We start from the raw sequence: 26747 nt of genomic DNA on the forward strand, positions 1-26747 counted from the left end.
AGTCATCTATAATCCAGCCCCCTGTGCAAATGTAGCACACACTATTCCTAACCATGCCAGATTGATACCTCGCCAGCCTCTTCCTGAAAACCTCAATACGACAACTTCCACAAACAGCTTGTTCACTGTCCTACTGTTCTTCCACTTGACACTTAGGAAATATTCCCAACTGTCAACCATTCTTGAGATTTGATCAAATTCTACTAATTAACAATTAAAAACCTGATAGCTATGGCCCAAGGTAAAAATGACTAGTGAATGGTTCAGAGATGCCTAAGCTTGACATACAATATATGATGTAAAACAATGGATACCATCTGGTGAGCAAACTATTCTGATGAAAATGATGATTCTCGTAAGAATCGTCAGGGTGCCATCAAAATCAGATTTTGATTTCAAAGGTTTGAATGAAAAAACAATACAGCCATGAAATAAATAGTATTTATTTTAGTATCTAGGCTGAATGCTTGTTAGGAAAGTATATATTCATGTACTTACAAAATCAACATATATTAAATTATGTCCATCCAGCTATCGATATAGATAGATCGATCTACATCTATCTACTGATAGATGGCTATAAATCGATCCATCTTTAAACAAGGCAAAAGGCCTGGATTCCCACAGACAAATTCAGGTGCATTAGCATATCTATTGACAGATAGATAGATAGATAGACAGATATGCTAATACACCTGAATTTGTCTGTGGGAATCCAGGCTTTCTGCCTTGTTTAGGCATCCCTGGAGTGGCTGTCAAGTGCTAGGAGAGTAATGTGTTCATCAGCTGCTGCAAAACAGAACCGCCTATCATTCTCGGGCCACCCTTTGTGTGTTTGAAAACGTATACTTAAATTTTGTTCATCATCTTCTCCACCTTTATGTTAACCATCATCTCAGACTTTTCAGAGGGCAAGAACTCCCTGTTTTACAGCGCACCGCACAACTGAAAATGTAAACGTGTTGAGGTTTCTGGCAGAAGGCAGGGTAGATTTGCACCAGATAGACTAACTAAATCAGACAGATGAAACATGAGCTTTTGAGAGCCCAAGCTCACTTGGTCAGATGCTGTGAAAGGATGTGCACAGAACAGGGTATCAAATGGAGACAGCAATTTCAATACCAAAGACAGATTTCTAGGCTTTACCAACAGCAGAAGTATGCATGTTTGAGGCTTGCTTATTATGCCTAGAAGTCTCTCCTTCCAAAAGGATTTTTTTTTTGCCCTTCAAGAGGCAGTTTAATTTGTGCGCTTTTGGAGGTGAAGGTCTTCCAACATTTCTCTTTTCATCACCAACCCTCCCCACAATCATCCTTCTCACTGAAATTAAAGGATGCCCTGTCATTCTTTCTGGCTAAAGAAGTCTCTGCAACACACCCTCTAAATCTAGTAAATGCTCTCCTGGATGTAAGCAGAAGAGGTGAACAATGAAGTTCCCCAACATAATAAGATCTGCCCCCTATTCATAACTGCTGAAGTGGCAGATTCAGTAGCATCGGTAAGAGAGAGCTAACATTGGATGGTTTGAACCGGGCAAAAGACATGCCCTTAGATTCTTCACAGGAAGTCAAAATATCATCTCCACTGACCAAGTTACATGGGCTAATACCTCGACTCCATAATGCTGAACAGCAGCCAGGCTCTTGGGCATTGCGTTTCAATTGGAAGAGGCAAGTGCTGGGCCCTTCTTGCTCCGTGCTGCATCTCACTGCTCCACCGGGTCACTGCTGGAGTTCGACACACAAATTCACAGGTTAAACGCAGCCCTAACCCAAACTATGCTGAAAAGAATGAAAGCCAAGGAATCTGGATGCTCCTTCATTTTGAAATCACCACCACGCTAGATGTGGATCAGGTCCAGGACAGCTAGCCAGATCTAACTACACAGATCACGCATTGCATGCTAGTGCATGTAGAAAAAAAAACAAAAAAACAGTGATTTTTTTTTTTCCCCTCCTGCTCCTAATCTTCATATTTTGGAAGCTTACCACATGGCAGGAGACGATGGCAAGCACTAGAAACATGCTATACTTGCTGCTTAGTATGACAGGACGTTTCTTTTGAGAGACAAATACGTTTGGATGTGACGGGGAACACGACGGCAGAACAGACAAGTTGCACCAGACTAGTTTGTCTAGCCTGTTTCAAATTGACCCCGAGCCTGAGCACTGTTGTGCAGAAAAGCAATCTAATTCAACCTTCTGCCTGTACCTCTGCTGCGACAGCTACTGAAAGTTTATTGCGCTGCCTATGGCAAAACAAGGCTGTCTGCTAATGCTTGCAAACAGCAATCTTGTACTCATAAAAAAGCACATCCCTCTCACAGAAGTATTCTGATCGGCACCATTTACACACTGCAAATATGTATAATTTTAAGGGTTACCTCTAGGCGTACGATGAGTCAGCTAACAGTGACAAATTTTTCTCTAAGAATGTAATTACGCGGTATGACCTGGATACTAGTTATCACAGCCAGTCATGGCATGCCCCTGTGCTTTGGCAGTCTGAATTCTGCTACCAGCTCTGGTTTTTTGCAGACCTGGCCACGAGACCCATGCACACAGCATGCCTATAACGCTGCTTGGAATAAAGAGACACAGCTTGGTCTTTAATCAAGCTGATGGCAAGGTATTTCTAATTGTGTGTGCACGTAAAACGAAGGAAGAGACATAAGATTTGACTCTTATTCCCCACTCAATGCAAAGTGATGCAAAGCTGGACGCTTGGCACATGCTCCGGGCTACTGTTAATGTTGTGGTCTGAATGGGGTGGAGGGCTACATGACACCCTCCTACAGGCTGAACCAAACCCAGGACCAAACACTCTAGAGGTTAAAAGAGTTTATTCCGCATCTCCAACCTGTCCCCACCTACACAACAGTCACCTGTAGTCTCCTGGACAGGGGCTTGGGTAGGCAATCACCAATCCTGCTTCCCCTCCAAGTCACTGCCCGAGGTTAGAGTCCCATTCACCCACTTCTGCACAACTCTCCAAGCACATCCGCTCTGCCTTGCCATAAACCGTTAGAGACTGCAGTTGGAGGCAGGTCAGGAGCTAGATGGATTCATAATGCAAACTGTTTTGGCTACTCTTGTGTACATGGGGGCAGGAAGGAAAGCTGGTATATATTAAAGGGTGAGGAGAAGGCCTTACAGCACCTGGCAAAAAGGAAGAGTAATTAAGATCCAATTTCTTTAAAAAATTGGATCTGATAGGCAAGGCATTACCGTTGGTACAACCCCGAAATATTTAAATTCAAGTTGAACTTCTGAACACGATTTCCAAAGTTGACCCCAAAGCAGTCCTTAATAAGAAGTTAGCATTAACTGTAAGAGGAAGTAGCCACTGTACAAATGGACACAGTGGCAACACCACATTTGATGAAAACCAAACAGTGCAAAATAGAAAATACTGAGAACGAACAACACTCCTCCAAGAAAGGATATCAAAACTCACTGAAAACAAAATACATTGTTTTTCTGCTAATAAAATCAAGGACTTAAAATTAATACTATGCAATACTATCCAGCAAACTCTGCTTATGTATACGTACAATTTCACAGTTTTATATCTGCTAAAAAAGACACTGAAAAAACTAGCGACGCTACAAAAGTTGAACCATATAGCTTAGTTAAGCAGCTGACCTCCGAATTCAACATTAGCACTCATTTAGCTCATTACTCATATTTAAACTTACCCTAGTCTGGATCACTAGACGGGTGTTGTACAAATAATCATATAAATCAGGAATGGTGACAAACGTGAGTAGCATAAAGCTGTTAAATCGACCTATACATACAATAGGTCACCGAGATAATAAATCCACTGAGAAGTGCTGGTGTAGCCGTTTTCTCTGAACCTGGGGAAGCAAATAGCATTTCCCTCAAATATCGTCCCTGAATTTTTTTTATTTTTTTTTTTACATGAAGATGGGATGAATGTTCTAAAATTAAACCAAGGAAACCAATGCCACATATAATATGATGCATCTAAATTATACTTGGAAAGTGTGCTACAATCTAAAGGAAGGCTACAGGAACTTACAGGGGCCTTTTAATCTTTTCTGGTACTTCCAAGGCAATGGTTTATTACTGTGACAACTGCACTTACATTTATCCTACAACCACTTTTTCCCAAAACCAGCAGCACTGCAGAGCCAATTTGCCTCAAATATCATTTTGCCTTAACTTAGGGGAGCGAATTGAGTATTTATGATGCGTGTTCTTCTCAGGGAGCACCTGCTTTTCTTTTCATACATGGTACCCGAGCTAATCGTCCTTTCCTTCTGAGGATTTAAACTATCTTTTGTTCTTACAAGAAAGTGTAGAAGTTACTCGCATTAATCTGCAATTTTAATTAAACTAATTAACAGAACCTCAAATGTTTGTCTTTTACAAAACAATATAAAAAATTCACTTCTGTAAATGCAACTTATTTACATATTGCTGTGAGCCACAATATCTATAATATCCTTCTGCTTTTCTTTTGCATTAATATAATGATTTAGTATGTTGTAGCTGCCGCATTTTAGTCACTCATCTCTACAACCAGCAAAAGAAACATAAATGACAACATATACATCATCACCGATAGCTTCCATATAGTAAATATGGGCACATAAATAGAGTTGATAATGACATACATACATTTTCTTATCGCCTATTCTCCTTAACTTGGCACTAGTCATTTTAACAAAGTGCTGATCCTGGAAACACTTATTAAATGAGACTTCCTCACATAAAAAGACATATGTGAAGATGGCTGTAGGACTGAGGCCCAACATTAGCAGACTCAAGTTCTATTTCTTTTGCATTTCCAACAAAGGTATATAACACAAATGACAGCGAACCTGGGAATGTGAGAATCCAATGTGGGGCTCTCTGAAAAAATATGCTATAAAAATGGTATTAGGATAATTATCTCCCAAAAATGCCGTATCTCATGCAATTTATTTTCAAGCATCAATGGTAGTCCTTCAAGCTCAAGCAGGTCTCTAAAAAGCCAAGCTGCATTATCTGCTTCCAGCACATCACCACAAGTAATAAAGATCCCACATCCCAAGCTATGTCCTCAGTTACACCTGCACACTCCTCTGGTTTTCAAAGCAGCTAAGAGAGAAGGCCCAGGATACTTAAAACATAAGCTAGAGCTCTGGGATGAAAAGCACAGTTAGCCATGCCATTTTCCTGGCCTGGCTGAGGTCCCTTGTGCAAGGTTAGAGGTAATGGCTAGGTACAGAGATCCCCAAACCCAAGGCATAATCGATCTAAGTTATGCAGTTTTCTGTAAGCGGCACAGTTTAGATTGGTAGTGAACAAAACATACATTTGCACTTTGGTGGGGGAAGGGCGGGGACAAATCTTAGACGGGGCTCTGCCATTTTAAAACTCATCCATGTGCACCAAGCTTCTGTTCTGTTACAGGTGCAGACTGGTTTTGTGCGACAAACTTTCTTCTGTTGTGGTGACTGGTTTCTTAGTTTCATAGCTGGTAGGGCTGGAAGGGACCTGAGCAGATCATCAAGTCTGACCCCTGTCCTGGGCAGGAATGAATGCTGAGGTCAAACAACCCTGAGTAGGTGATTATCTAGCCTCCTTATGAAGACCCCCAGAGTAGGAGCCAGCACCACTTCCCTTGGATGCTGGTTCCAGATGCTAGCCGCCCTGACCGTGAAGTCGTGCCTCCTGATGTCTAGCCTAAATCTACCCTCTGCCAGCTTGTGACCCTTATTCCTGGTCACTCCTGGCGGTGCTCGGGGGAACAGGGACTCCCCCAGTGCCTGCTGGTCCCCCCTGACTAGTTTATAACAGGCCACTAGGTCCCCCCTCAGCCTTCTCTTGTGGAGGCTGAACAGGCTCAGGTCCCGTCGCCTCTCCTCGTAGGGCCTGCCCTGCTGCCCCCTGATCATGCGAGTGCCCCTCCTCTGGACCCCCTCCATGCTGTCCACATCCCTCCTGAAGTGTGGCGCCCAGAACTGGACGCAGTCCTCCAGCTGCGGCCTGACCAGTGCCGCACAGAGGGGGAGGATCACCTCCCTGGACCTGCTCGAGATGCATCTGTGGATGCAGGACAAGGTGCGGTTGGCCTTCCTGACCGCGTCCCCATGCTGCCGGCCCATGTTCATCTTGGAGTCAATGACGACTCCAAGATCCTTTTCTGCCTCTGCACTGATGAGAAGGGAGCTCCCCAGCCTGTAAGTGTGGTGCCAGTTCTTCCTCCCCAGGTGCATCACTTTGCACTTGTCAGTGTTGAATCCCATCCTATTCTCATCCGCCCACCCCTGTAATCTGCCCAGTAAAAGATTTTTTTACCTGTCCAGTACCAGTAAAAGTGACTGTGTGAGAAAGCTTTACCAGGGATCAACCAAGACTGCGCCACCATTCCTGCCTGGTCCAAGAACTGCTAAAAACCAGCACTTTCCATTCTCAATATGAGATAAGCCTGGCATTTGCCAGAGACGTCCATATAGAGGGGAGGGCACATTTAAATAGAAATACAAATGGTAAAAATCCACGTACTGTATTCCCACTAGGGAGAACGTGGCTAGTCTTGCCACTTAATATACAAGAGGGGGAGCACTTGGAGGTACGCAATACGCATGGTATAAGAACTGAGGCAAACAGGCTGGAAAAGTATGTCCCTCAGTGATTCTACTCCACCTACACTGAAGTATATATTTTAGATAGGTAAAATACAGAGTCTTTTACAGAGGTTTTAAAGATCCAGGAGTGATGCACAAAAACCACCATCACCTAGCACCCCCACCTCTACCGAGTTGGTCTTGGTATGTGAGGAATATAAAGCCGTGAAACCCTGTTTTTGTCTCACAAGCCATAACTATGGGAAAAGCAGATGTGCTGAGCAAGACCATAACAAAAGCAAAAAAATATGCATCACTCTTCAGGGGAGAACTGCATGGAAGGTGAAATTATTCAGTCACTTACTGTTATTGTTCCTGCGAGTTATTCCAATTTTCACAATTTGATTAATGTTCTTCCAAGAAATACTTAGCCAAATCACTCAGCCCTAGGAGGTAAATGTCTTACAAGACATTAAAACAATAAAAAAAAAAAAAAAGAAGTCTTCCTATTTTTCCTGGGATCTCAACATAATGACACGTAATAACCTGAAGTAAAAAAAAAAAAATTACGTTGCTAAGCTAGGTATTCGCAGAATCTAGGTGCTATGAAGGAAAGCTAACATTTTTAACAAAGCTTTGGTTTTAATTTAAAACAATTAAAAAAAAATATAATGACTAAAAACTTTCCTCCTTGTTTGTTACTTGCAATGATATCCAGGGCTTTACCTTTGTTAACGTTATCTGTCCTGTAGGACTGGAAACTATCAGCACAACAGCGCTGTGCTAGGACACTAGGAAAACAAGGCAATGTGGCGCAATAAGGCCTAGTTTTCAAGATGGCACATGATTTAATGAGCAAGATTTTATGCAGGAAAAAAATAGGAACTTCTCACTTCTCATTCGATTGGAAAAGTATGGAGTGCTTTGGGGGCATCCTTCTCTGGGCTCTGGTAATTGAAAGATGTCTTGTTTACCCCACAAGCTTTAGTCCCGACCTGACACCCTTCGGTCACTGGAGGGCAGCTTATATTCCCCACCTTCCTTCCTGCGCTGCAGAATGATTAGCAAATATAACACTGGTAAACCTCACCCCATAACCTGGAAGCTTGGCAGTACTGTTTGAATCAGCCCCGTTACATTTTCTCAGCAAGTAAGCACTTACATGTGTGCTACGATGTGGACGGGTGTAAACTTAAGAGTGTAGACAGACATAATGCTTAGAACATTCTAGGTACACGTTAAACCCCAAGAGTCTAGACATGCATGCTACTTTAGACCAGTTTAAACTTCCTGGAGGGTTTCAAATGCACACCGGGAACATCAAGTCCTCTTTTCATAGTTTCATAGTTTCTAGGGTCGGAAGGGACCTGAGCAGATCATCTAGTCCGACCCCCTGCCATGGCAGGAAAGAGTACAGGGGTCAAACGACCCCGGCTAGGTGCTCACCCAGCCTCCTCTTAAACACCCCCAGGGTAGGAGCCAGCACCACTTCTCTTGGAAGCTGGTTCCAGATCCTACCTGCCCTGACTGTGAAGTAGCACCTCCTGATATCTAACTTAAACCTACCCTCTGCCAGCTTGTGACCATTATTCCTGGTCACTCCTGGCGGTGCTCGGGGGAACAGGGACTCCCCCAGTGCCTGCTGATCCCCCCTGACTAGTTTATAACAGGCCACTAGATCCCCCCTCCGCCTTCTCTTTTGGAGGCTGAACAGGGTCAGGTCCCATCGCCTCTCCCCATAGGGCCTGCCCTGCTGCCCCCTGATCATGCAAGTGGCCTCCTCTGGACCCTCTCCATGCTGTCCACATCCCTCTTGAAGTGCGGCGCCCAGAACTGGACGCAGTACTCCAGCTGTGGCCTGACCAGTGCCGCATAGAGGGGGAGGGTCACCTCCTTGGACCTGCTCGAGATGCATCTGTGGATGCAGGACAAGGTGCGGCTGGCCTTCCTGACCGCGTCCCCATGCTGCCGGCCCATGTTCATCTTGGAGTCAATGATGACCCCCAGATCCCTTTCCGCCTCCGTGCTGACAAGAGGGGAGTTCCCCAACCTGTAGGTATGGTGCCGGTTGTTCCTCCCGAGGTGCATCACCTTGCACTTGTCTGTGTTGAAACCCATCCTATTCTAGTCCGCCCACCCTTGTAACCTGTCTAGGTCTGATTGTAGCCTGTTGCATCCTTCCAGTGTGCCCACGTCCCCCCACATCTTAGTGTCATCAGCAAATTTGAACAAGTGCTTTTTTCCCCCTCATCCAAATCACTGATGAAGATGTTGAACAGTGTGGGCCCGAGGACTGAGCCCTGGGGGACCCCACTGCCCACGTCCTTCCAGGTTGAGAAGGACCCATCCACTACCACCCTCTGGGTCTGGCCCTCCAGCCAGTTGGTGACCCATTTGACTGTGTGGGTGTCTACACCACAGCCCCCAGTTTCTTAATGAGAACGGGATGAGAGACAGTGTCAAAACCTTCCGGAAGTCCAGGAAAACTATATCCACTGCTACCCCTGCATCTAATGATCTGGTGATCTGATCATAAAAGGCCACCAGGTTGGTCCGACAGGACCTGCCACTGAACCCATGTTGGTTGCCCCTAAGCATGCAGTCCCCTGCTGGCCCCTCCTGGATGTGTGCCAGAATAATTTTCTCGAACAGCTTGCCTAGGTTCGAGGTAAGACTAACTGGCCTATAGTTTCCTGGGTCCTCCTTCCTGCCTTTTTTGAAGATGGGAACCACGCTGGCCCTCTTCCAATCCTCCGGTACCTCACTAGAGCACCACGAGTGCTCGTAAAGCCGTGCCAGGGGACTTGCAATGACCTCGGCCAGTTCCTTTAGAACTCTAGGGTGGAGATCATCTGGACCGGCTGACTTGAATACGTCCAACTCCTCCAGAAGCTCCCTAACTAAATCCTCACTAACCCGTGGCTCAGGTGTGCCTCCCCCGGGGCCCAGCAGGGAGGTGGCTGTTCTGGTCCCTTCTAAGGAAGACGGAGGCAAAGAAATCGTTAAACATGTTAGCCTTGCTGTCTGGTGTGACGACCAAATTTCCCAACACGTCCTGCAAGGGCCCCACATTACCCGGGACCTTCTTTTTAATCCCTTATGTATTTAAAAAAGGACTTCTTATTGTCCTTAATCTGGGAAGCTAGTCCCAGTTCCATCTCTGCCTTGGCCTTCCTAACTGCCCCCCCTACATCCCCGAGCAACTGCAGAATAGTCCTCCCTGGTGATGACCCCTTCTTTCCATTGGGTGTAAGCCTCCTTTCTAGCAAGGAGACATTCCTGGATGCTTTTGGTGAGCCACGGAGGCTTGTGTGCTCTCCTGCTCCCTTTGATCCTCGTTGGGATTACTTCCCTTTGGGCTTGGAGGATCGTCTCCTTAAGGAACAACCACTCTCCTTGGACACCTGGCTCCCCTCCCCTCCGGGACCTCAGCGCTTCTCCAACTACCCTCCTTAGCTCGTTGAAGTTTGCCCTCCTAAAATCTAGGGCCGCAGCCTTACTACATGCCTTTGCCAACTTGCGCTGGATAGTGAATCCCAGCAGGCGATGATCGCTGTCGCCCAGGTGGTCGAGCACCCGCAGTCCCCTCACCAGGTCATCACCCATGGCCAGCACCAAGTCCACCAAGGCGTCTCCCCTGGTGGGGTTGTGCACCTTCTGGGTTAGATGGAGGTCCTGCACTCTGGCTAAGAACCGACGTGAGCGGTCAGACTTGGCTGACTGCCCTTCCCAGCAGATGTCTGGGAAGTTCAGGTCCCCCGTGACTACCACATCCTTAGCCTTCACTACCTCTGTGAGCTAACCCAAGAATTCCTGGTCAAGCTCTTCTCCCTGGTTGGGAGGTCTGTAGTAGACTCCCACCGTTAAGTCTCTTTCCCCTCGACTGCCTTGTACTCTAAACCAAAGCACTTCAGAGTGCCCCTCCCCTGACTCCTTGCTAATTGATGAGGGTATGTATTCCTCCTTAATATAGAGTGCCACGCCCCCAGCTCTCTTTCCTATCCTGTCCCTCCTGTACAGCCTATAGCCCTTGACATTCACCGCCCAATCATGCGTTGAGTCCCACCATGTTTCCATAATCCCCACTATGTCTGGGCTGGTGTCAGCCAGCAGGAGGGTGAGTTCCTCCTGCTTGTTACCCATACTACAAGCGTTTGTGTAGAGGCGGTTCAGTGTTATGTGTGGACACAGAGCATTGTGTGCCTAGTGCCTCAGTCCTCCAGACATCCCAGACTGCACTGTTCCTCACCCTTCAAACCCATGCAGGGCAACGGGGCTGCTCTGGGGTGCAACCAGGACTTGACTGCCCAACCATCTATTCTCTACAGAGACCACAGTCATCTGCAGAGGTGGGGAAGCAGAAAGTTGCCGTTTCAACTCCTTGCTAGGGACCTTGGCTGGGGAGTCCCAGGCTTATTTGGGGTGAGGAGGTAGCCAGATGGGGGGGGTCTCTTTAGCCCCCTGCTTGTGGTGGGTGGGTGGTTGTGCCTGTAACAGTACACACCTGTCAACTGCTAGGGGCTGGGGGTAAGGCAGGAAACGGCCATTGCACAACACAAACTTCACAGAACAGAATGGCTGTCAAGCCCATGCTCAATGTGAAGTAAATTAGCACATTACCTGTTAACTGAAACTATGAAACTATGAATTGTTCCTCATCCTCCGTGCTGTACTCTTGCAGCCAGCCCTGTCACCACTGCACACACATATCTGCAATTGCTGACAATGCAAGGTACTTGAGAGGCTGAAAAAGCCAGGGGGTTGTTGGGGAACCCCCTGGGAACCATAGGTGGGATTCACACAACTCCCAGCACCTGGCAACCCCTCCACTCCAACCTCCTGCTCAGTCTGAGCCTTCTTCCTCTCTAGGAACTGACCCCTGGCAGGCATGACAGTCCGGGTACTCTACCAGCTCCTGGTGACATTTCAGCAGATGTGCAATGGCTAAAAAATGAGATGTCTACCGAGAACCACGGGCAGTGCATGTATGGACACCTCTGTCCAGGACAGTAGTGAACTGGCTCCCAATTAGTGACATTGTTGCAATGGCTCAAATGTTATCTCTGTGCACTGGGGCAGATCCAGGGGGGTGCAGTGGGGCATCTGCACCTCCCTTTGGCTCATGGTCAACCCAGAGTTTAAAACCAATTGCCTGACAGTGGCAGCAGCATTTTTAGTTAGGCATCAGTGAGGCACATGGCTCATTGTAATCTACCTGCTCCCTTCTAAACTCTTTATTCTGCAGGTGTTAATGACCCGCCTCTCCCTTTCAGTGGTCTTGATGTTCCACCAATCAAGCTGCCCTTTGTTCTGAAATTCTGCTGTCTGTTAGCTGCCCCTGGTAATGAAGTTCCCATTTCACAGCCTTAAGGACTATTTTAACTCCTTCCAACAAAGTTATATTTGTTTGTACTTCAATCTTGAACTGAATCGTTCAGCCCTAGCCCCTGGCATATTCATAAAGCTTCTAATTTATGTTTAACAACAGAAAAATGTGTGTTGTACATGTGGTGATGCACCTCACCATCTGCACACACCCCTTTTCAAAATCCTAGATGTGCCCATGTCTGGGAGCACCTTTAGACTGCTTTACATGTGGTTGCAACTGCAAGCGTCCAGATGTACAAGGCAATTTAGAACAACTTAAACCCCCTGGAACAGTCTAAAAGTCTATCTGGATAATCAGGTTTTATTTTGAACCAGTTCAGTTTTACGTGCAGACACTAAACCCTGCTGGCTAGCGTCTGGTTGGTCCTTCAGGCATCCTGCACTGCACCACTCCTCCCCCAGTCCTCACACAGCAACTGGCTACTCTAGTTTCCCAGTCTGTGCCAACCCAGGTTGATTTGGGATGGAGATTGGCTAGGTAGGTATAGGAGTTACCCCTGCTTTTGCATTCCCAGGGGGCTGCTCAAGGTCTCCACTGCTCTTACATCGCATTTTTCCCTAAGCCATTGGTCAATCTCAATCCATTCCTGACCCTGCCCCTCACCTGGCCACCCCTAGGGAAGGTCCTCAGAAGGCAGTAGCCTAAGCCAGAGACATTGGACAGCCACCCAGAGCACGCAGTCCCACAGGACTGGAGAAATAGGTGTCCAGCCAGTCACCCTTCCCAACTAACTGGCTATCCCTGAACACCAGAGACCAGCTGTGATGAACCAAACCCTGGTACAATGCCAGGACTCGAAGTAAACTGATGAGTGGCTTGGGGGAAGAGTGCTCTTTAGAAGCCATGAAAGCTCTGGCAGAGCCAGAACACCCATCTCCTGGGAACCCAGAAGCAGGGGTCCTCCCACACACACAACCACATGGGCACCCCGAGTCAGGGTACCACTACAAAGATTCTAGCAAAGTGCAGGAATGGTCATTATTGAATTCAATTGCTTTTTACTGAACTCAATTTTAGTCAGAAGGGGATCAGAAACTTGCAATTGCAGGCAACTGACATCACAGACTTCCTTCGTGTCAGCCACACCAGGGTCTTCCTCCTCTGCTTGGGGAATACTGGAGAAACTGGAGCACTTGTCACTGGAAGGTATGCTGTGCTGGACACTCACTGGATACCACACCCTGGTGGTGTTTTAACAGCACTGCAATGCCTGTAAGTTGACCATTCTTCTCAAAACCCTTCGTACTGTACTTGCGGACACCTCTAAACCCCCAAAATTGTCAGCTGGTTCCCAATCCATGACATTTCCAGAATGGTCCAAGGGTATGTCTACTTGTACCATAGGTCTCTACCACAAAGATTCACATTAGACTTAAAAAAAAAACACATACTAAAAGGTGATGAGACAGATTCATTTAAAAAAAGCAAAACAAGGCATTACATGAGTCACCTAAGATTAGGAATATCCTTCTGAGAAACTTGAGATATCATTTTCTTTAGTTTTAAATGTCAAGCATTCTTTTCCAATGAACCTCAACTAAACAACCTTTTAAGCACAGTGCCAATTTTTGTGTAGTTTTATGACTCCATCTTGTATAAAGAACCATGGAAGCTCAGTGAGTTTCTGTATGTTTGCAGCACTCAAAGATTCCATTTCAAGTCATATATCTGAATAAAATCCATTATTTTATACCACATTTCATCTCGGTTAATCCAATGGAAATGTCAATAAAATCTTAGACTTTCTACCGCGCTCTAAGTGGTAGTTTAGCAGTGGCGCAGTATACCTCTGCACAGGTAGAGTCTGAAAAGGACTGGAGCCAAACAGCCACAACACACTAAGTGTAATGCTTATGTTCTTGTTCCATTACACACATATTGATCTGTCCTGCGTTGTAACCATATTAAAATATCTCCTTGACACTGATCAGCTTGTAAGTGTGTAATCAAAGGGCAGCAAGTATAATGACTATGATAATCAATAAAGAAGCCATTTTGCAGTCCAATAAGTGCCAAAGTAAAGCTTGCAAATGCCAAAGTCATGGAGATGGGGGCAATGAGAGAACAGATGGATGTCCATATGCAAAAAAATTCTAGCTAGACCCCTGCTCTTCACTGATTAACAAAGTACAAATGGCTAGGCAGCCATATGGAAGCACTTTAATTTGCATGCTTTGGGATTTCAGTGATACATATGATATGCAGAACAACAGTCATTTACATAACTAGCCTTTGAAAGGCCAGTTCTCAACAGCAGAATTCATGAGAAAAATATTGTGAGCCTTTTATTATTTCCAAAGAAAACTACAGTGAATAAAAGGAGGGAAATAAGATAGGCATAAAATGATGAATTTTCAGCTGCAAAAGCAAGTAGATACCCATTCCATTCACAACACCAACAGCTATGCATTTCTTGGTATCCTTACTGTTTGAAAATGCACCCTTTGGCCTGTATAACCTAGCTTTTTATTTCCTTATTACGTTTAGTTCAATGATCGTGTCTCGATATAGAAGCTGTATAAAATAAAATGCATCACAGAAAGTATAGCAAAATAAAAGGCTCTCTCAATAAATATGCCATCCACAAGCAGGTACCAAAAGCAAAGCTAGAGAGCTGAATTCCAGAAGAAAGAGAAATTTTCAGTCCCAGGGATTTAAGAAGGCCAAGTGTTATAGAAAGTCTGTCCTACCACAGGAACAACAATGGAGAAGACTCTTGAACCAACTACCGGGAGAGCCTACGAAGTAACACAAAAGGGAAGACTGCTGAATGAGCAAGGATGTTGTGTTGGAGAGGGAGAGGGAGAGGGGGAGCCTGATTCTCCATTAAGAGTAAAGCATTACCGAATGGGAGCGGTAACATGTTTTACATTTGTTTGCAAACGGTTTTCACAGGTATAAATGTAGTGATACCTCAAATGCAAAACAGCAGAGAATGACCTGGTTTTGACTCAGCCTCATTAACTTCAGAGAAAAGAGAAGCGAGCCCTAAACGGAGCGTCCCCGAAGACATCTGTTACTTTTTGAAACTGACAGGATTAAGTGTCATTCAATTCAACTGGCTGGGGCAAGCTTGCATTCAGTATTTGATATCCTGACGCATAAGAACAGAACAGCTTTCTAACACGAAATTTGGAAAAACGAATTTTGATCATAGATCCACACAGTGTAAGCACCCTTTATTATGGAACCAAAAACAAAAACACAGAGAAGTCCAAAGCCTATATTTTTATCAAGAGGAAGGCTTTAAATAAACTGAGAACATTTTCAAATTTGTGTATCTACAGCTAGGTGCCTAGATCCATATTTAGTCACCTAAATACTTTAAGTGGCTTAAGTTACAGATATTCTGAGTAAATGCAGCGCCTGTTGCCTTCAATACTACTTGCTTTACGGATCAAAGTATATACTTATAACACATGGCAAACCTTATCAGATTACTAGAGAACATATTTAGGAAATTCACTGTTTTACTAAAATGATAAAATATAATAATAAAATGTATACATAATATATTACAAGGAGGTAGCTAGCTAATGAACAACAGGAAATGTATCAATTTTAAAAGAGTTAATATTTAATTTATAAAAAGAGGAAAGAGTGGGTAATGCTGGGAACTGGTATTTAGTAATTGAGGCTCTCTGTCTAGCTTTTTAGTTTAATTGCAAGTGAGTAGCAGTGACTGAAAGTGATAACCATTGCAAAACTGTTCAGTGGTCTGTGTGCAATGAATTTGTAGTTGGATCAGTTCCAAGTGGATAGGTGAATCATACCACAACCCCCTCCCCTCACCCCCCCACGATTTTCACTAACTGGCCTGTTGGATATCTTAGCAGAGATACCAGAGGTAGTAAAAAATGGACGGCCAAAGATTTATAAAAGCAGGAATTTTAAGGCCATTATGCATAGCTCGTTCAATTTAGTATAAGAAGAAAACCCCAAGTATTTTAACTAAGGCAAATAATTATCTTTACAGAAAGAAAATATTTTTGGAGAAAAATCTAGTAAAGCAAGTCCTAAGAAGAATAGATTGCTTGAATTTAAAACCAATTATATTCAAATTAGGAAATACATCACCCTTGCTGTTAAATATTTGTAACGTAAACACTGAAACTAACTTCAAGGGGAAGAGGCAGATATTCCATCTCTTGAAGTTCCTACCTTAAGAATGAATGTCTCTCTGGAAAGATATTTAATTCAAACAAAATTTACTGAACTAGCTACAGATGCTTTTATCTTCTATGGCCTGTGATATATAGGACACAGACAAAGTGATCTAACTACAGAGGCATATAATACAATCAAGTTCAAAAATGGATAGGACAATTTCATGGAGAACAGGTACATAAACAGCTGTAACTTCTGACAACCCTAAATGAATGGGTTGATACCAGGAAGAATATGACAGGCAATGGGTTACGCTAGCCATGCCCTGTATATATACTTTCCCTTTAAGGCATCTACTACTGCCGTTGATGAACCTGTCTGTGGACCAAGATCTTATAGCAGTAGAGAGGCATTTGTGTCCCAATGATCCTTAGAGCTATATTGCCCAGAGTCTCACATTCCTGGCAGGGTCACCAATGATAGACAGGACCACGGGGAGGTTCCACACAAACAACAGCCCAACTAGAAGTCCTCAACAGTGGATCAAGTGGAAAATGATGTCAGGATCTCAACAGCTGTAAATACAGAAGCATTCTGCAGCAAGATGGTGGTCTACTGTTGTCTAAGATTCTCCCTTGCCACAGGGTCTAGATCTCCACCTTGTCAAGATTGTGTGGTTGCTGTTTCCTCACACCAGCTTCCTCAAGTTAAAGTCATGCACAGGCTTCTACGACAGGAAACAGCATGCTATCCTGCACCAGTCTCCAAAAGCCCTGCAGTGATGGACCAATAGTTACAGAGACAGGACTAGTGAATCCAGCAGTCTCTAGCGATGAATCTGCCCATAGGTAGTTGTAGCCCGATGGTTGTCTACAGAGCTGTCCCTTGGAGGGGGGGCCCCAAATGGGGCAACCACCCCGGGCCCTGCGCTTTGGCGGGCCCGTGCCCGAGAGCACCACCACTCCGCGCAGCCACCGTCGGTTTTGCACTCTGGGTCCTTGCCCCCTTCCTGGTCCAGCCACTCGCCACCCTTTCCCCTCCACTCCAGCCTCTCACCACCACCCCCCACACTGGCCCCATACAGGCTGATATGCCCCAAGCAGCTGCTACCATGACTGAGCAGTCCTATAGGAGAAAGGGGTTAGAAAAGGTACCCTAAACCTAGGCTACCTTATGTGGTCCTGGTTGGAAAACTGCATCTAGTGTGATCACTCTGTGTGGTCAAAACATCCCAAGACAACAATGATTTTCGCAACATAGAACATTCACCCCGCACCAAGATGATGGAAGACCAAAAAGAACCATCATTGTCTCCAAAGAACTAATGAGATACAACATCAACAGTGCAGTTGTGAGCGATACAAGATGACGGGATGAGGGTCACTACAGAAAGGGTGTGTAGGGTATACTACTTCTGGAAAGGGACACTGGCCCAGGACAGATGTGCTCATGGCACTGGCTTCACCATCAAGAATCAGCTTGTCGGCCAACTTATGGAGCTCCTTGTGGGCATTAATGCATATCCTATGACATGTCCTATGACCCTCTGTCTTATGCTCAGCAACAACCAGTACACCACCATCATCCATGTGTACACAACCCAATGCTTGATACTGACGGTGATGTCAAAGAACAATTCTGCTCCAATCTTGGCTGAATTCTGACTAATACTCCCAAGGACAAGATCGTTCTCCTCAGTGATTTCAACACCAGGGTCAGACATGACCTGTAACTGTGGACTGGCACAACTGGGAAGAAAGAAGTAGGGAAATCCAACTCCAAAAGGATCCTCTTCTTGAGCAAATATTCAGATTGTGGTCTTATCATCATGAACACCGTCTTAAGACAGAGTAACAAGTACAAAACCACATGGAGACATCCTCACTCTAAGCAGTGGCACCTCCTCAACTATGTTATTATTACAGCGTGTGATCAAATGGACGTTAATATCACACGAGCCATGCGAGGAACCAATGACTGTTGGACAGATCACCATTTTGTCAGATCCATTATAAACATCCAGCTTGCTCTGAAACGCCAAAAACAGCCAAAAACAATGCAAAGGACCCTCATCACCAAATCTCTTCAAGATCACCAGATCTGTAAGGCACTCCAACAGAGTTCCTTATATTAAAAGCTCTCTGCCCTGTCCACAAATGAAGGCAATGTTGAGAAATGCGGGAAGGGGTCCACATAGCCTTTGCTAGCTCCTTTGGCTATACCACTCATTGACACCAAGACTGGTTCAATGAGAGCAAGCCTGAGATCCCAGCCCTCCTCAACTAGAAGAAAAGGGTTAGTTCTGTTTGGAAGATGGCACCTTGAGACCATCTCAGCAGAAGGAGGAGACATATCAGCTCCTCAAAGCTGAACCTCAAAGGAGGATCCAGGAAACCAAAATCAGTGGTGGCAAAATAAAGTCAAAGATATCCAGCTCTATGCTAATAAACATGACATGTACAGACTTCTCCAGGCAATGAAAGCTATCTACAGCCCAGCTTCCCATAGTCCTACTTCCCTGCCATCACAGGATGGCTCTATGCTCCTCAAAGACAATGAGTGTATCCAAGCAAGATGAAAAGGGCACTTTGAGGCACTCCTGAACCATGAGTTGACTGTGGCAGATACCACCACTGAGTTCACTCCCTAACACCCTGAGAGGGGATCCCTCGCCAACCCTCCTAGCCTAGAAGTCTAGGATCTTCATCAAGGAAACCAAGAACAAGAAGGATACTGGATCAGATGGCATACCTGAAATCTGCCAAGCTGGTAGAGAAGAACTGGTACTGAGATTTCAGATTTATTCTATGATTTTGGAACAGCAAATACATCTCTGGGGATCCGAGGAATGCCAACATTATGACTAACTTCAAGTAATGGATAATGTCCCACCTGCCTATATAATACAGTCCTTTCAGGTCGAGGGAGGGGTGATGTGGAGAAGGACACACTGCTGTCCATGATGGACCTGTAACGAGGACGTAGGACTGCAATGTCATGGTTGTCAACTAGTATTATACGAATGTATACGTGTACCACTTCTCTTTTGGAGGAGTAACTACTTACAGCACTTGAGATTTTTTTCCCTCCTGCATTCAAACACAAGAAAACATGTAGCAGCCATATATATCTATTTGGAAAATGATTTAAATAATTTTCCTTTCATAAAGATTATTGGACTAGAAAGAGACTACAGCGTTGGTAAACAGGCTGCAGTCTGAGCGCAGAGAGACACTTTTTACTATGCATGTTGTTAGCAGCTAGTACCACTTGGCTCATAGGTCCCTGTCCATGCGGCCTAAGGATTCCTGTACCATGTGCCAACTGATTAACTATTACTAAGCATGAGAGAAAGGAGAGAGTCCAGAAACTGCTATCCACTGGTTTCTTTGCTACTCTGTACACTCTACACATGAATGGTTAAAACATTTTTTTCAAGTGTTAGAGTCAGTTAATTAAAAAAAGAGGACATGAGTTTAAGGGCCTAAAAATGCCTGCTTTCCTTATTGACATATAAAAGGTGTGTTGGTATGTGGAAAGGAGCCCAGGGAGACATTTCCACCCCCAGGAGAAATCAGCGCATGAGGAAGGCAAGATTGCAAGGTTACGCTTTCCTTCATTAGCTTCTCCCCTAATATAATCTTGTTTTGAAATTTCTAGAGCCCCCCTATACTGCAACATAAGTGACTGGTTACCCATGGCAAGTCAGTTTTTAGCTTGCCTGACAATACTGTGTGGTTGTGCTAGCAGCTTTCTGTTGTACATTAAATGTATTTATTATTTACAACCTGCATGTATACAGTATGATTTTATAATCCTAGAACACTGAATTTTTTAAGTAAAGCTTTACAAACAAATCTACCAGGTTTTGTAAGAGTTTCAAGGAGTTATTCAACCTCCTTTACTGGTATACAGTTATACTTATGTAGTTTATTCACACCAATCAACATCAGATCCCTGAATACAGCCATTCAAAAGTGTGTCACATTGTGACGCACACATTGTCTTTACATGTAAATCGAACACATGCCACTCCATGCATGTAAATGTATGTGCACAGGTTTCCAAAAGCAACCCTTCCTACCAATAAGGAAGATTATTTCAGAGAGGGGTGTGAATTCATTGCAGCACTCAACACTTGGGTCAAAAACACAATTCCTTGGCAATGCCAGAAGGTCTTAACCTTGAGAGCCTTTTAACAAGTGATTTATTTTTGGGGGAAGGCAAGAACATATGAAGTAGCCAACAATATTTTTACTGCACCCATAAATTGATAAACTCTGCCTGGCTTGCAATGCTTACTATGCTACAGACAAATCCATGCACATTCCCAGTTACAGCCAGGACTGGTGACCGCAATGCATATGCAGCATGATCATCAAAAGTGATCAGAAAAGGTAAAATAAGGCCCCTTTATACATGCAGGTAAAGGTGCAATGGGATCTAATGTGCGATTCACAAAATCACACCTCTTGCCATGCTACACATGCATGGCAGATGGCATGATTGTGGGATTGCGCATGAAATCCCACAGTGTCTTATTGCCAATGCAGGTGGATCCCAGCTGAGGGGCTCCCATTTGCATCCCCACGTCCTCACCCTGCAGCTGGGAGACTGCCAGTGTGGCACCCTCCCTACCCTGGGAATGCATAAAACTCCCAGGGCAGGGGGAACACCACAGCGGCGATTTCCCCAGACAAAGGGTTTCATGCACCCTAGGGAGGGGGGATGGCTACATGGTGACCTTCTTGCCCAGGATGTTCCACGTACCCCCAGGATGTGGCGATCATAGCCATGCCCTGCAACCGCCAAGACCCAGCTGGATCCCAGCACCAGGAGGTACGCTGCGGGGACCCAGAATCCACAGCTGTAAGACTGAGTCCCAGCAGCTACAGGGTGTTGCCGGGACCCAGAGTTCACAGCTGCTGTGGCTGAAAGTCCACTCAGTTGTGGGGTTCACAGCCCCGGCCAGGCAAGATGCACACCTGTGACTGGGGGCGCACAGCTGCTCAGGCTTCCAGCAGCAGGGGAGACCCTGGTACATGTACAAATTAAAACTCAATAGCAACCAGCTATAAAGTCAGTACATGTTCGAGGTCTAACCGCATGGCTGGTTGGAGATTTTTATCATGTAATAACTATTTTGCATGCATAGCTGGTCTCAAGGTAATTGTGCAGTTAATGAATTAGTACCGTGATACCTGTAACGTGTAGAAGGGGCCTAATATACGCAGGCAATTTTATCAATGGGTAGAGAATCTTCCCCAAAGTCCAATTTAATCGTAGTTATCACATACTTACTTATACAACTTTTTCTTTTTTGTTTTGTTTTTTTCCCCCACAGATCCTGGGACAGCCATTCTTGCCACCCAGCTCATGCTACCAAATGATGCCAAACGACTCAACAGCTGAGAAGACAAAACTTTCAGAGACCTCCACTACAGATCCATAGGAGCCCAAGTACATCCCCTTCCTGTAGTGCTGCTTACAAATGTAGCATTTTACTGTTTTGTACTCTTTGCTTTCAGGAAGAAGTAAAATGTGATGGAAGGAAACAATCTGAAGATGAGTCAACACTGATTTTCCAAGGAAAAGCGCTCAGGGGTTCTGTCCACGTGCAGGGAGCCTGCTCTGATTGATCTGCTCTGCACTCCACTGATCGGGTCTGCTGGAGCGCGGAAATTAACACGCTCCCCCCGCCTCCAGCATCACGCACGTCAGCATCCCCGCACTGAAAAATGGTGGTGTCACACAAGCTTTCGTTCAAAGCACCCTGATGCCTTTTTTTCAGTACGTCATCCATAATTCGACACTGGCACCACCTGCTCAATGCTTCCACCTCTCAGGGCTTCAGATGAAATGAGATCTGAATTTGAAGGACTCTTTAGCCCGGATGTGGCAGAGGTGCACTCACCTGCCCTCTTCTTGCAGTCCACAACCTCTCTGATAAGACCTTTCTACTGCATGCTTGACCACAGTGTTATTATTGCTGTTACTTTTAATCAAATCGCCGCAGGAAAGTCCCAAGGCTGTAACTGCCTTATTTGGACCTCATTTGCAACATATGCCAAGTCATAGTGGCCTGGTCACAAGACAACCATATACAAATAAAATATGCTGTTGCTAAGAATATGTATTTCTTTCTAGTGGAGGGGCGCTATCCATGTTACCCATGTGCTGCATATGACTGATAAATCACATATCGTTGTACTTATAGGTCCTGCAGCTTAAGGAAGGGGCTAAATAAATGAGAAAAAGATTCTTTCCATCTGGACTGCCAAATGCTGAACCTCTGTTTTTGTTACTTGGAGACAAGCAGTTGTGTTTCTGTTTTTGCTGAAGATGCTCAGAATGTGTGGAATATAAGACGTGACTGGACGGCATCCATGTGGCACCATGTATTTTAGTCTGATTTTCCTTCTGTGCTAAGCAGAGAGGCCCTTTTGAGAGCGATCTTCGGAGTATGCAGTGAATGGCACCATCAAGCAACGTGCAAAAGCTCCATGATCTGGCAATGCAAGCTGAACAAATAATTAGGACTATCGCAGTCCAGGTAACGCGTGGCCAGCACCTACTGGCTCGCTCTCTCTCCATGAAACTCTCTCCTCCTCTTCCAGATGGATTAATTTTTAAAGACAACTTGCCTTTCTTTTCCAGCGGGGAAAGTGTGGGGACAGATTTCCAAAAATAGGACAGCCTGTCATAACTGCTAACTGTCACCCGGGACTGAGATCGGAGCTGATTTCTCCGGGAGGAGGTTTAAAACAGGGGGGCAGGTAAGGAAGAAAGGAGGCAGAATAATTCCTCTTTCCATACTGTGGCCAGGAAGAAAATGAACAGACAGGCTGCAATCAATCACAGATTAAGGCCCAAGCCAAAAATCAGTCAGTCCAAATAAAAATAAATAAATAGCCCTGCATTAACAGTTTACTATCAATTATTAACAGAACTACTATGTTCTGCCATGTTAAAAGTGATGCCCCGATGTACTTTGCTGCCTAAGGTCTCTCTGGGACAAATATAAGTTTATTGCCTGTTTAAACAAATTGATCCAGCAAATTAAACCAAAATGCTCTTTAAATTCAATTTTCAAACACTGTCCTAAAAGAGCCCCTGTGCTTATGTTCTCTGCAGTAAACAGATACACTTAAGTCACAAGATAATTAATAAATAAATGTGTTTAGTCTTTTATGAGACGGGGTGCAATTCAGATTATCCCAATTGAGAAGCTATTAAAAAAAAAGAAACCTTTTACATTCAGAGATAAATCTGATGAATGCTCAACTTTGAAAGTTATGGGGGGAAGATGAGAGAAAAAAGAAACTCCAATTGAATCATCATTAAAAGAAGAAAGATTTAATCTTATTCAACTGGGATCTTACTTCTGTGCAGCTAACATTAATTTTATAAACAGGACTGAAGTGGAATATTTGAAAAGAATCTTATTAAGAAAGTCTTCATCATGCATGCTGGTCTTTTGCCTCTTCCACACAGGAAATGCATCTTATCCGTATAATCTTTCCCAATAATGGACTAATTTTGTTTCATTGTCTGAGTCGCATGCTGCTGTGAAACACTGAAGATTTGGTTCATTAAGCAGGAACACCAGGTGTTTTCGCATGCATCTGTGTAAAATGCTAATAATACAATCTCAACATCAGGACAAAGAAAAAGAGATGATGCAAAACTGTATCTCTTTACTAATTCATGAGTTCAATTTCGCTCTTCAAGCCCATATTGCAGCTTATTTGCCAGCAGATACGCTTCTCAATAAAACCGTGAAACGTCACTTTAATAAAGCTGAACGTATGAAGCCAAGGAAGATTATTAGTAGCAGTTCTTTGAACTGCGTTCATAGCCAGTAACAACTCGATCCTGGCTCCAGGCACGGCACACGTGTAGGGCACATTTGGGCACTAGCCCCAGAAAGCTCTTCTTCAGTGTATCTATCAAAAATATTTCTGTAACTGTTAAATAATGAACCTGCTTTATACCTAAGAACACTTTGAACTGATCCAAACTAGCATTTCTCTCAAATCCCAATAGCACAGAAGAAAAATATTTATTTATTCAAGTATTATCTGTGCAGTGGTTAAAAATGATGGGATCCAGTTGGTAGAACAGCATACTGAAGTACTGAGGTTAAATGATTTGCCCAAGGTTGCCGAGTCAAAGGAAAAACCAGACATATAACTCAAGAGGTTCATCTCCCAGGCCCCTGCTTTAGTTGGCTGAACCGATGGCATCCATGCACCCAGTGGCTCTTTGTAATCAAGGGTTTCTTACCACACATCCACGTCTCTCCTGCTATCACAGAGATGACAACACCTGCAGCTAGCTATATGCTAGAGTTTCTTTTTTTGGACTGGAACATACTTGCCATAATTCCCCAGTGGACGCGTACACTCTGGTTAACCACGACTGCTCATGGTACACCCGAGTGTCACTGGCCTAACCCAGACTTGTTCCTGTATTAAGGCAATTAAAAAAAAAAAGTCCTGGAATTAATAACAGAGACTTTTGGGGGCTTTTTTTAATGGCCATATTAAAAGTTAAGCAAGCAGCTCTTTCCAGTTCAGAGGAAGATTAATCTGATGGCAATGGTACCAAGATTAGACTCAGCACCGCCATGCAATTCCCAGGAGATTTCCAAGAAGCCGTCGGAATGAATCACAGTCACATCCATGTCTCCATTCGTCATTAATATAGGAGTGGTACTTCCAGCATGTGGCTGCCTTGTCTATTTAGACTACAAACTCTTCAGGGAAACCTCTGTGTTTATACAACACTTCTTACGATGAGGCTACAATCCCCGTCCAGGCCAATTAGGCACTAACCTTATCATCATCATACGGTTAGTGCCTAATAAGCGTAAGGTTAGCTCTTAGCATAATCCTAATGCTCAAAATCCTGCATTTCCCACCGCTAATTTCATCTGATGAAGGGTGACTTCAAACCTTTACTTCATTATTAGTTATTTATTTAAATTACAGCAACGGAGCTTCCCTCAAATGTTCCTGTCCACAAGGAAATGTTCAGCCCCAACCTTGGGCCCTCCGTTCTTATTCTACAAGTGCTGTTCAGGCGTTCTGGTGCCCTTTTTATGTTGGCTGGATAGTACATTTACAGAGGAAAAGGACTGTGCTAATAATATAATGGCAACTTCTTGTAAACTGGCAAGCCACGCGCAGACACAAATTATTTAGAAAGCAAAATACCCAAGATGTGTATAAAGAAGGGAAACAGCCCATAAGAAAATGATGATGAACTTCGCTGCTAGAATTATAACGCCAAGTGGTTTGCTGCCTAAACAGGCTCCTTTGAAAACTCAGCACTTTATCTCAAATACGCAAGTGAATGATACATTATTGAAACTTTAAAAGTTTCTATCAACCTCTTTCTTTAGAGAACCAGTAATAAGTCAATGGCAAGACTGGTTCTGTGATACGTGACCCCTGCCTGAGGGGAACAGACTGAAAACACTCAATACATTTTGCAGGCAACATCAAACAACTCTCAAATGAAAATGGGCTTCTAACAATTTGAGACAAGCTATAGCAAACCTACAGCTGAAGCTGTTCTGTGATCATGTATTTTATTTAGGTTTTAAATGGATTCCTAACAATATTGTACCAGGACTCTTGTGGGATACCACAGGAGGAAGAAACACTAATACCAGAAATAATTCCTTCTATTGCAAATTGGTCAACTGAACAAAGGAGATGCTTGATATTTGCTTGGACTAGAGCAGCTATAACGGACCAAACATTTAACACAAACAGCTACCCCACACGAGACCATGATTTATGGCCATGTCCACTGTACTTTTTCTCTTATTCTTCTTAAATCTTTTTGATTTTGGGCAGATGGCAAGAATTAAACACTGGATGTTCAACAACATGACTTTTTCTCAATTTATCCTCTGGAACGCTATGCCATCTTCACAACTTGGGCCGTCCACAGCTTTGGCTCAAGGCAGACCCTCATCCACAGAGTCTGAACAATATTATCCTCCAGAAGGAAAAGCCAAAGCCAAGAAACATTTCTGCAGTGAGAAGGAAGAGTCTGTGAGGACATCTGACAGGTCTTTCCTCCTTCCACATTCTTACCTTCAAGCGCTACTATGACAGCATACTCCATGACCCTCAAGCCATATAGAGAAAAACTTCCTCTTCATTGGAAGACAAAACGATTTACTAAAATGCTTGGATGCTGATCTGCAATAGCTAAAGCAACATACCGGTTTATTACCTCGCTGGCACGAACTGCCCTCCATTTGCCAATTTTCTGATGCTGGTTTTTCATTACCGCTGTATTAGCGTATGTAGCATGAGGAATTTTGCACAAAAGAGATTTTGAGCTACTGACAAATAATGCGCCACAGTTTCCAAAACCAGAAGATTTCAAGAGAAAGCTGCCGTGAAACATGTTATTATATAACGAACGGCTGTGCTTCCTTGCTTGATTTCTCTCCTAAAATCATTTTGACTTGCTTTCAGACAGTGGGCAACAAATAGGCCTTAACATTTGGGTCTTGTGCAAAAATAAAGTCAAACGGATATTTATTCCAAAGGAATGGCAGAATATACAAGCAGTCTTCGGACTTACGACAATTGGCTCCTGAAAACTGCACTTCAAAGTCGAAACGCTGTAACTTGGAACTGCGAAACA

At 44.3% G+C, this 26747-nt stretch overlaps 1 protein-coding gene and 1 long non-coding RNA gene across 6 annotated transcripts in view; one reads left to right on the forward strand and one right to left on the reverse strand.

The window, feature by feature from the left end:
- Positions 1-22306, forward strand: part of LOC149869668 (uncharacterized) — a 44620-nt gene extending 22314 nt beyond the window's left edge. The window contains exon 3 of the long non-coding RNA XR_016441128.1: positions 21421-22306. This is a non-coding gene — a long non-coding RNA (uncharacterized LOC149869668). The remainder of the gene's footprint in view (positions 1-21420) is intronic.
- Positions 1-26747, reverse strand: part of TRAPPC9 (trafficking protein particle complex subunit 9) — an 826451-nt gene that overhangs the window by 179005 nt on the left and 620699 nt on the right. The gene's annotated exons all lie outside the window — the stretch shown is intronic.

Source organism: Crocodylus siamensis, chromosome 3, assembly GCF_052110815.1.
Source record: "Crocodylus siamensis isolate JL-2025a chromosome 3, ASM5211081v1, whole genome shotgun sequence".
Lineage (NCBI taxonomy): Eukaryota > Metazoa > Chordata > Crocodylia > Crocodylidae > Crocodylus > Crocodylus siamensis.